This window comes from Pagrus pagrus, assembly GCF_965226575.1.
Source record: "Pagrus pagrus genome assembly, chromosome: 11".
NCBI classification, from domain to species: domain Eukaryota; kingdom Metazoa; phylum Chordata; class Actinopteri; order Spariformes; family Sparidae; genus Pagrus; species Pagrus pagrus.
The window spans coordinates 27370559-27382223 of record NC_140195.1 but is presented as its reverse complement, the minus strand read 5'-3'; positions in this window follow the sequence as shown (position 1 = coordinate 27382223).

Genomic DNA, 11665 nt, shown 5'->3' with positions numbered 1-11665 from the left:
CACATACATCATTCTACACAGTGAAGCTCAAGCATTCAACTGTAGGAACAAGAAGAAGAACGTTAAGTAAACCTTTAATAGCAAAATTCATTCTCTACATTTAACCTGCATTAGGAGCAGAGGGCAGCAGCATGCGGCACCTCGGGACCAACTCCAGTCCTAAGCCACTGATGAGAGAATTAATTGATTAATTAACCTGACATGCATATTTTTGATGGTAGGGGACACCAGAGCACAAACATGGAGAGCACAATGCAAACTCCACACAGAGAGCCCTGCCCTGGCCACTGAGCTGATTCATTGACAAAATAAGAGTATCCAGTCGACTTCAAACAGGCTGTCATTATGAGACATGTCATTATGCTGGGCTTAGTGCTGTTGAGGGTGTAGGCCTCATCGTATCCACCCCTGAATGTTACATCAAGACCTCTGTCTCTCTACTAATTTTAAAGCGCATGTATTTCCCACGCACTTTTACTTCACAGAAACTGGGACAGCAGCCAAGATGCTTCATGTTCAGCTCCAGTGTGTATGAAAAGCACATAGCAGAGAAAGGCAGGTTATGCTAATTTCACACAGTGTTATGATAGCAGATGACAGGCGTTTTTTTATGCATGAGTTGGCTGTTCCAACAGACTACAACTTTCACTCATTGTCCTGACAAGATGACGCCTCCTGCGCCTCATTTTTGTGGTTGTCCTTCAACAATGGTGGCAGAAGTACTCTGATCCTCTACATGAGTAAAAGTACTAACACTACAGTGAGAAAATACTTCGTTAAAATAAATGGGTCCAGTTTTCAAAGTGCCCCGTGCGCTCCCCGTGACCCCAGCTTCACTTTTTATCACTTGTCAATTGGTTATATGGAATTTTGGTTGATAGTTAATCTGTTTAAGAGGTACAATATAACCCTAATCCTAACCCTAACCCCTAACCCTAACCCTAAATCAACTTCTACAACCCTGTGTTGAAGAATGACAAATCAACCTTGAACCTTAAATGTTAGTTTACACTGCATTTACTTAAAGAGGGGAGCAACAGGTCCCGCAAAACATTTTTTTGCCCCAGCACCCTATAACCCGACCCTAGATCAATGCATCATATTTTATGGATAGTCTTATATCTTAAATGTTCAATCCTGATTTGCAAAGTAACCATAGTTGTGAGATAAATGTACAATATTGCTCTCTGAAATGTAATGGAATACAATTTTAAAGTGGCATCCAATGTAGATTCTCATGTAGGGTACAAGAATCTCAACATTTTAATTAAAGGGTGACTCCACCACATTGTTTGTGGCTCCAGAGGAAGCTGCATGTACCCTGATAAATTACCTGGAGGGACCTGCCCTTCCAGCGGCCTAAATGTGGTGAAGTGCCCTCTCTTCACTATAAACATGCTGCAGAAAAGCTGGTGACCATTTCCTTTTTTTCGCCCCTGCCCTTCAAACATCTTGAGTCCACCACTGCCGGTAGCTTTGTTGCTAAAGTAAGCTCCGACTACTGCTAATAGTAACGTCAACTGCTGTTAGTTCGTTCAGCAATACTATACGCTGACTCAGCCCCACAGTACCAGGAGCCAAACCTGGCAAGAAAAGCACCTCGGTACTGCTTGTCCCGTCATCAAACTGACCTCCATCCGCTTGGAGGCTGTGTTCTCACCCGGCCCGCCCGTGTTCAGTGGAAGCTGCCAGTGCAGGGAGAGGCAGCGTTGGGTGGTTAGGGGGCGGGGGTGGCGTAGCCTACGTTCCGCCCTATGACTGCCATCTGTTTTTACAGGAAACACATAGCTATGCCAAAGTAAATAGCATTCCATTAGCCCTTTCATGGGAACTTTAATGTGTAAAATTGGCGGAGTTACTCTTTAAGTCCAGTTTAAATGTACTCAGTTACTTGAGGACTACACTTGCAACATTATACCTCTACCTGTCCTCTTACCTATCTGAAAAAGGTGAATGTGCTGCCGTTTGTCTGTGCAAAGTAGTCTGAAGATAAACTTTATCTTAATCTTGAACCTCAGTGGCAGAATAAGCAGCTGGAGTTCTTCAGGTGGTGTGTTACATAATAATCTCTCCAGGGGTATTTCCTTGCCTCTCTCCCACTACAGTTCATGTTGTCGGAGCAAGGCAAGGTACCCACCCAACCCCCCATTCCCTTCCGTGTCTTACAGTCCCCACAAAAATGGGTGTAAAGAATAGATTAAAAATTGCCAATTAGAAGTTTTCAGAAAACTAAGGGGCTACTCGAGTGTGTGTGTGTGTGTGTGTGTGTGTGTGTGTGTGTGTGTGTGTGGCACAGGGCAGTAGCCATCTCAGTACTCTCATTGTCATTTTTAATCAGACTCACCCAACACAGTTATTACAGCGTTTGCTCTTTTCTGATTGGTGCCTGTAGGCGAGGCTTGTTTTTACCACTGCCAGCAGAAAGCAGGTTGAGGCAAGGCATCAGCATAACTCACGTAGTATGTAAGTATGACACAAGTCAGCTCTGACTCCCAATGAGAAAAAAGGAAAGTGGCTCTTAAATTGGGTTGTAGGTAGGTTTAATGTTCCTGTCAGAGCGTGTCTTCATGCAGAGGCGCCTGGTGCTGGAAGGAGTGGTATAAAAACCAAAGACGATCAAAGTCTCAGCTGATCAACTGATAGAAGTGAAGAAGAACACACAAATCCATCTTTAGCCAACTTGAATAGTATTATAAGGTGCCTCTTTTCTAATCGAAGGGGAAGAATATAACGCAGACTAGTCTGAGCGTGCAGTGTTGGTGCATGTTTATGGGTGTGTGTGTGGGTGTGAAAGGGTGTGGAGGCATAAATCAGAAATAAGAGACAGTGATTCAAACCTCCATGAATGTGTAGTAGAGTACAGCAGCTCAGATGGGTTGCATGGAGACAAAAACACACTTCACTTAAACTCTGCCTCACCACCAGTGGAAATGTCTTGCATATCCATTCAGGTGCAAAAAAGTCACTTACTACTGACTTTCAGTTGATGTCACTTCATTTTAATGCAGTGAAAGGTGTTTTCACAAAAAGCAATCACCTTTTTAACTAGAGGCAGCTTTAAAAAAGTGCACCAGTGATTAAAAAGATGCTTTAAAACTGTGTCATTAATACTATATCTATATTTTATATGTATCTATATTGTGATTTCAGCAATGAAAAACAATCAACCTAAAGACTAACGTTTTTGGACTGGACCTCTGCCCTGGGACATTTTGAATATCTAGCTTCTGATCGTTTCACTCAACATATAGCACTTTTTATTACTTTTTTTTTTTTTACTAATGGTGTTTATTGTAAACTGTCTTTGTAATCAACACAGCTATAATGGGCTCCACCCTCACCTTTTATGCTGTGAGTCAGTGGGTGTGTGAGATGACAGCACCTTTCGGCAAGTGTGAGGGTTCAGATCAACGTTTCATAAAAGCTCAGTCTGTAGGACAATTCATTTATTTACCTTTCTTTTTTGTGTAGGGATCAGTCTTATTGTTGGCTGGTTATTTTAAACAACTTGAGGCTGAGCTGGTTTAGTTGGAGAAACCAGCAAGAGCAAGCTAAATTTCCAAAACATTCAACTGAAAAAGAATCCCACCCCACCTCTTCTTTCAAGCTCTCCCTAGCCAGCTGGGGGATGTGTTAGAGGCTGGTTTGCTTTGTTCAACAAGCTCTCTAAGCTGTTTTTAGTCTAATAAATACATAAAAGATAAACTCTGTTAAGTAACACAATTACTCCAACACAGGCAAATTACTAGGTACAAAGGTACCTCAGTCTGAAAAGGCTACCTAGTCCAGCAGTTACTGCTATCTGCTTTGGTTGTGTGCTTTATGCTAACATTACTGAGTTAGTTGCTAAACAAGTCTGTCAATGTTTGCAGAAGTCTGACTTATTGGCTGTAGACAGTTGGTTGCTCTGTTACTGTTTTCAAATTCCCCATCACTACCTGAAACAACAACAACAACCTCCGTGCTTGCAACCTGCCAAGTTACTCTAACACGAACCCTTTCAGCTAACAGCACGAATGTAAACAAGCTAGCAGCTCTTACCTTTTCTTTTGGTGGGATTTAGCCATTTTAATGCCAGGCCTCACCACCCTGCATGCAAACCAAGATTCCCTGGACTCTATTTAGCAGGGGCACCATCGCTGCATCCTGAGTTAAACATCCCTCAAGACAACTGTGATTGTTTTAAAGACATTCAAACAAACCGAGCGTTTCCCTTCTACAGAATGAGAAATGGTGCTGCATTATCATAATGAACGTAAACAAACAAGGCTATTGTTAGTACTCAGGGCTGTCAAGCTAGCTGCCCTTTCTTTCCGTTCCGTTAGCAATATGTCTACCTAGCCTTGTGGAAGACTCCAGTCATGCGCAAAAAGTGCACAGGTAAAGTGCACGCAGGCAGGCAGGTATGTATGGAGACAAGCAGGTAGGTAAAATACATAACCCTAGCTTTAATAGATAAAGCCTATACTTGCATGTTAACCACTCCCAAAAAGGGAAAGTTTCTGAAAGAATGTCTGATAGGAGTCACCTGATGATGGAGAACACTGATTGAGAGAGTGATAGGCGGTGTTTGTTTTGCTCTTCTTGTTTGTCTGGCGCTGTAAAACAATAGAAGATGATCTAGAAAATCTGTGTTGCCTTGTGCACCATTTCATCTGTCTGGACCTTGCCTGTGACACATAAATCACAGCTCTGGAAAATAAAATCCAGGCCTTGTGACTAACAAAACACTGTCAGGTGCCAAAGATGTGAGTGGCTGATGAGCTTTGTTGACTGTAAGGTGTTACAGTGTTTGGTTCCCATGACAGGGATTGGTGTTCTGCATCCTTTATGGATTCAACAACCAGTCCTTTAGAGATGACAAGTACAAACCATGCAATTCATCATCCATGCTAGTATAATCTGTGGAAGTGACCCCAGTGGCATGCACTTAATTTCTCTCTACCTGTGCTTAAATTGTGCTGACCTTTTAAAACGTGTCAGAGGACTGAATGGAACAAGGTATGATAGGAGGAGAAAGGGGAGTGTAAAAATGCACTCATTTCAGATTTGCTCAGAGGTGTGGCTTTTAGCTTGGGGTGACTGGCATTCTTTACTGACAGAGCTGGCTCACTACATGCCCCGGGCAACCAAGCCTTAATTCTGAGGAGGTGTGGAGAATTGAATGACCATAAATCTGACCATCAATCAGCCCAACAACGCTGTTTAAAAGGCGTACGACAAGATCAATGTCGCAGTGAAAGCTAATGGGCTGAGTTGACAAGCAAATTGTCGCAAACTAGACCCTATCTCACTGTTTTCTATGCATTAACAGTCTCTGCAGCATGTATACTCACTATACTATATATACTTTGCTCTGTTATTACTCAGTAGTGTTAGAGTTATCAAAACGTGTCTTTCTGTGCAACATCAGTAATGAAACTGAACAGTTTGGGCCTTCATCTAACTCTGCAGTGAAATGATGCTGAATGATGTTTTGACCTTTCATCGGGCCTGCTAAGTGTTATGTGTCATTATAACTCTAAGGAGCCTTCTGACAGGTGAAACCACTCTCTAACCCTGAACATCCCGTAAAGCTGCCTTTAAATCTTAAAAGTTCTCAATCAAGCAAAGAGCAGATACTTGGCTGCTTGACCTGCCCTTTTGTATCTGCATAGGCTTAACTAGGTTGTTTGCCTTTAGCCTCTCGAGATACACAGTTTATATCTTCCCCATTTATGACAGTTCAAAGCGTGCAACAGATTTGAGAATGCAAGGAGTGAATAAATGCATTTGGTCACCTTTGAACATGCAGTAGCGCAGCAGGGTCACTATAACTGAATATCAGGCCAGGTTCTTGATTCAGAGCTAAGTAAACTCAACGACGCAAATGCCCAACAAGATCCAGTTAGCATCTGGTGTGACCACCAGAGCGACACATCTGCTTCGCATAGAGCTGATAAGGTTGCTGATTGTGGCCTGTGCAGTGCTGGTCCACTGCACACCTCAGTGGCTGTGCGAAGTTGCGCAAGTGGAACATGCTGTCGCACACGTTGATCCTGACAACATCCCAAACAAGCTCAAGGCCTGACATATCTGATGAGTATACAGGACATGCAAAAACTGGGATGTCGTCATCTTACTGGAATTGTGTCAGGATCCTTGCAACATGAGGCCGTGATTCATCCCTGATAGAACACTTCTCCAAAATGCCAGACACCATCGAAAGTGATCATTTGCCTTCTTAAGTTCATACTAACCACCACCAGTCTGGTCAAGCTGCTGGTGAGGACAATAAGCACATAGATGAGCTTCCCTGATATGCATTCTGCAATAATGATGCTGTTTAATTAGCATCTTGATATGGCAAATAAGGAAACAATTAGTGTTGCATATCTTGAGTGCAGACTGCAGGGTGAGTTCCTGTGAAGTGTGAGGCAGGGTGAGGCGTATGAGGAATGCTTAGTGTACATCAGCAGTTTCAGCGTCTATACTTAACTCATTGCCAAAATCAACCAACGGATAAAGAAAAGAGTAAACAATGTGTCAGTGTGACATGAGCTGACTTTGGGGAGATCATGCTATAAAAGAACCTTTGTGTTGAAGGTCTGTGTAGTTCTTTATTTGGAAGCTGTCTCTGCCAACAATTTTTGGCCAGTCAGAAGTTTGGACACACCTTCTCATTCAATGTTTTTTCTTTATTTTTATTATTTTCTACACTGTAGATTAATACTGAAGACATCAAAACTATGAAGGAACACATATGGATTGTGTAACATTATTCTCATATATACATATGATCTTGAGAATAGCCACCTTTTGCTTTGACAACAGTTTTGCACACTCTTTGCATTCTCTCAATCAGATTCATGAGGTAGACACCTGGAATGGTTTTCCAACAGTCTTGAAGGAGCTCCCAGAGGTGCTGAGCACTTGTTGGCTGCTTTGCCTTCACTCTGCGGTCCAACTCATCCCAAACCATGTCAACTGGGTTTAGGTTGGGTGATTGTGGAGGCCAGGTCATCTGAAGCAGCACTCCATCACTTTCCTTCTTGGCCAAACAGCCATTACAAAGCCTGGAGGTGTGTTTGGGGTCATTGTCCTGTTGGAAAAACAAATGATGGTCCCAGTAAGCGCAAACCAGATGGGATGGCATGTCGCTGCAGAATGCTGTGGTAGCCATGCTGGTTACGTGTGCCTTGAATTTTGAATAAATCACCAACAGTGTCATCAGCAAAGCACCCCAACACCATCACACCTCCTCCATGCTTCACGGTGGGAACCACACATGCAGAAACCACAGCCGCAGAAGACACAGCGGGTGGAACCAAAAATTTTTCACTGGTCTAATGTCCATTTCTTGTGTTTCTAAGCCCAAACACTTCTCTTCTTCTTCTTGTTCTTCCTCAGTAGTGGCTTCTTTCCAGCAATTCGACCATGAAGGCCTGATTCACACAGTCTCCTCTGAACAGTTGATGTTGAGATGTGTCTGCTACTTGGACTCTGAAGCATTTATGTGGGCTCTAATCTGAGGTGCTGGTAATTTGCGGTTTCTGAGGCTGGTAACGCTAATGACCTTATCCTCTGCAGCAGAGGTATCTCTTGGTCTTCCTCTCCTGGGGTGGTACTGCACAACTGCACTTGAGGATACATTCAAAGTTCTTGATATTTTCCAGATTGACTGACCTTCATGTCTTAAAGTAATGATGGACTGTCGTTTCTCTTTACTAAGCAGAGTGGTTCTTGCCATAATATGGATTAGAACAGTGGTCGAATAGCGCTATTCACTGTATTGAACTGTGTACCAACCCTAGCTCTGCACAGCGCAACTTATGGTCTCAAACCAAATCTCATTAAGAAGGCAAGAAATTCCACAAATTAACTCTTGACAAGGCACACCTGTTGATTGAAAACCATTCCAGGTGACGATCTCATGAATCTGAATGAGAGAATGTCAGAAGTGTGCAAAGCTGTCTTCAAAGCAAAAGGTGGCTACTTTGAAGAATATAAAATATAAATCATATTCTGGTTTATTTAACACTTTTTTGTTTACTACATAATTCCATATGTGTTCTTTCTTAGTTTTGATGTCTTCAGTATTAATCTACAATGTAGAAAATAATAAAAATAAAGAATAACCATTGAATGAGAAGGCGTGTCCAAACGTTTGACTGGTACTGTATATATATATATATATATATATATATACATATAAAGTATATCTATCAAGTACTGACTTCATCTGGTAATTGTGGTATAGGGGAAAAAACGCTGTGGCTTAAAACCAATCACAGTCATCCTTGGCAGCCTAGGTGTCGGAGGAAACTTGGTTTGCATGTGGGAAGGTGAGCCCTGGTATTAAAATGACTAAATCCATGCAAAAGAAAAGGTAAAAGCTGCTAGCTTGACTACGTTTGTGCCATTAACAAACAGGTTAATTTTTGTTAAAAACATTCAAAAACTAAAAACTATCAACAGAGTGTGAAGAGTGTGCTAACCAGTTAGCCCATGGCTAGTTTGTACCTCAAGAGGTGGTAGTCTGACAGTCTCCCCCTATGCTACCAGCGTCGGTCTGGCCAGAGTATACTAACGCTCTAGCTGCACAGTTAATTGAGCGCACTACTGTTGCTAACAGCAGCAACAGTTATCAGCAATTAGCATTTACTCAAGTGACATTCTGCCCTCTATTTGCATAGAGTATGAATTCGACAGGTGTTTACTTGCTAGTTTTAGCATGTAGCTGGCTAGCTTGGAGGTTGCTATTGTAGTTTCATGAAGTGATGGGGGTTTTTGAAAACAGTACACACAGAAAGCGGTGGAGGGGGAAAGGTGCCCAATGACAGGCTTTATACCAACCGTCTACATTCAGTTAGTCAGACTACAGCACAGCTAATGAAGGTTAACGTTAACCTTCACCTTCTTCTTCAATGGTTTCTTTGGTGGAAGGTTTGTCTCTTGCTTGATAAATTACAAAACGATCCATTTTGGCTTACACTAGCGATAATACTTAGCCGGCTGACTATTTCACTGTTATGGATAGGTGCTGCACAGTAATTTAGAGTACGGTTAGCTTAGCTTGTTCACATGATTAATCACAGGTAGACCATAATCTGTCGTGTGCAAGTTCCATTTTTAAAAAAAATTAATTTATCTTTACCACCCTGGCTTGCAGGCTCTTGCATAATATTTTGTTAATGCTGCAGTAGCGTGGATGCCTCTGGGTGCATCATCAATCATCTTCACTGAGTGTCTCCATAATGCCACAGTATTATTTCAGATAGCACACAAGTCACATGAAACCACATTTGGTTTCCTATGAATGACTTTTAGACTTCAAGCAATTGTCTTTTAATGACAGAAAAGTGTCAACAGACCCACCTTAACACATTCATTCAAACTGTTCCATGAACTGTCTTTGGACTCAAGTTAAGGTACCATTGAGTGCATGTGTGCATACTGCACCTTTGAGGACGCCACATATACAGTATTGCCTTCAGCTATTTCAGAGAATGGCAATAAACCATTGCGACGCAATGGCATAAGCCAAATGTAACAAACTGAAATGATCTGTACCAGGTATCGCAGTGTTAACCTCAAAGTACGTGACAAACCACTCTCATGGGTGACTCAAGGCCACAGGGCAGCCTGAGCTATAAGGGAGCAGTTTGATTATGCAGCTGTCTGTGATGAGTTTTTATATCACAGCTGTACTGAGGCAAGCTGCCTCATGCTCTGAGAGTGAGCAGGTACACAGGAGATGAGGCCCAATCCAACTCGTCTCTGGGCTACATGTCACTCATACATACAAAAACACTGTCTATATGAACAGCTTAATAAATAATCTCCCTCATTAGTGTGTGCATTCTTTTTAAAGTTCATGCAGTGTCAGGCCATGCAGTATGATTTATGATATGGAGCACACTCATCCAAATGCCTTCAGGTGATTGTAGTTATTTGATGCGGTATAGCAAGACGACCTGCCTGTCAAACCTTTAATGATAGTTTGTGTGTGTGGAAACCAATGAAAACCACGATCTGAGACATTTTCGTAGTTGTTCATCAGTGTGCAGACTGTGATTAGATTGTTGTGCTCATCACTCACATGCTGCGGTGTTACTGTACTTCAAATCTAAGGGCCAAGACACCAAAGAAAAGCGGCGACAAAGGCCTTGCATCGCCTGTGTCTCGGCCAAAAGCCTGCATTGAACACACCGCAAAGACTGCAGCCAACAGCCAACTACAATAGTAGGGATTGGCTTAGGGGGTACAGGGGGGCGATTTCCCCCTGGATCCCTTGTGTTGGAAAAAAACGCCACGAAGGTGCCCAGTTGGATGCCCCTTTGGTAGACAAAACATGATATAGTGCTCTGTAGGGTGCCCTTCCAGTGGACAAAACACGATAAAGTGTTCTGTAGGGTGCCCTTCCAGTGGACAAAACACGATAAAGTGTTCTGTAGGGTGCCCTTCCAGTGGACAAAACACAATATAGTGCTCTGTAGGGTGCCCTTCCAGTGGACAAAACACGATAAAGTGTTCTGTAGGGTGCCCTTCCAGTGGACAAAACACAATATAGTGCTCTGTAGGGTGCCCTTCCAGTGGACAAAACACGATAAAGTGCTCTGTAGGGTGCCCTTCCAGTGGACACAACATGATAAAGTGCCCTTTAGGGTGCCCTTCCAGAGAACAAAACGTGGTTAAGTGCCCTCTCTTCACTTTCTATTCACTGGTGCCCCACTGCATACAGCTAGTGCCTTTTCTATTTTTTCACCCCTGCCCCTCAGACATCCTGAGTTGAGAGGAATGAGAGGAAGTACCTTCCCATACCATCAGTTGGCGGTAGTCTGTATTCATCATTGAAAAGGGGAAACAAGAAGACTCTGGACTGCATAAATAAAGCAGCGTTTTCCTTGCCACTCTCGCTTATATTGTGACATCTAATCAAGAATATGTGTGGGAAAGTTTCAAATTACACTGGCCAAGAGGCCGAGGTGAAAAATAAAGAGAAACCGCACTGCATGGATGATATCATGGATACTACAGCAACAGGCCTGAGGGCAAATGAAAGTGACTTTTTCTCATCGATTGGTTCCTCCGTTGATTCTACCCACTTCTGCTCAGTTGGCCGAAAAGCCACCGACATGGGCCGACTATTTCTAATAGTGTGGGATATGTGACACAGATCCTCGCTGAAGGGCCCGACGTTACCGACAGCTGATGGGCAGGCCCTGCAACGTCACCTGTCAGTTACCACAGCACTGACGCACTGCTACAGACGGCTGTAGCTGACCTGACCACACAGACTGTGGTAGTTTACAGTTCCAGGGCTAAATTGAGGCAGCTTTCAGGGATTATGCTGCAACCTCCAACATGGAAAAGTGCATTGGAACTGTCATCCAAGTCGGAAAATCAGCGAGAATCCACTGAGCCCAGCTTCTCGACATAATCACAGATGACATCACAGCAGTATAGCAGCACACACAGTGAACAATTTTCCTCTTTTCCTTAAGCTATTGTTTGTGCTGTAAAAATAAAAAAACATTGTAAGCCTGCGAGCCTGAGCCTACTCCTCCTGTCTTTCTTTGAGTGCACTAGTTTGTTAAATCAGCTTCTGTAGCTGCTTGTGAAGTCCACAGACTTGCTTTACAAACATCCATTTGCTGTGGGCATCCGTGTTTTTCCACAAACA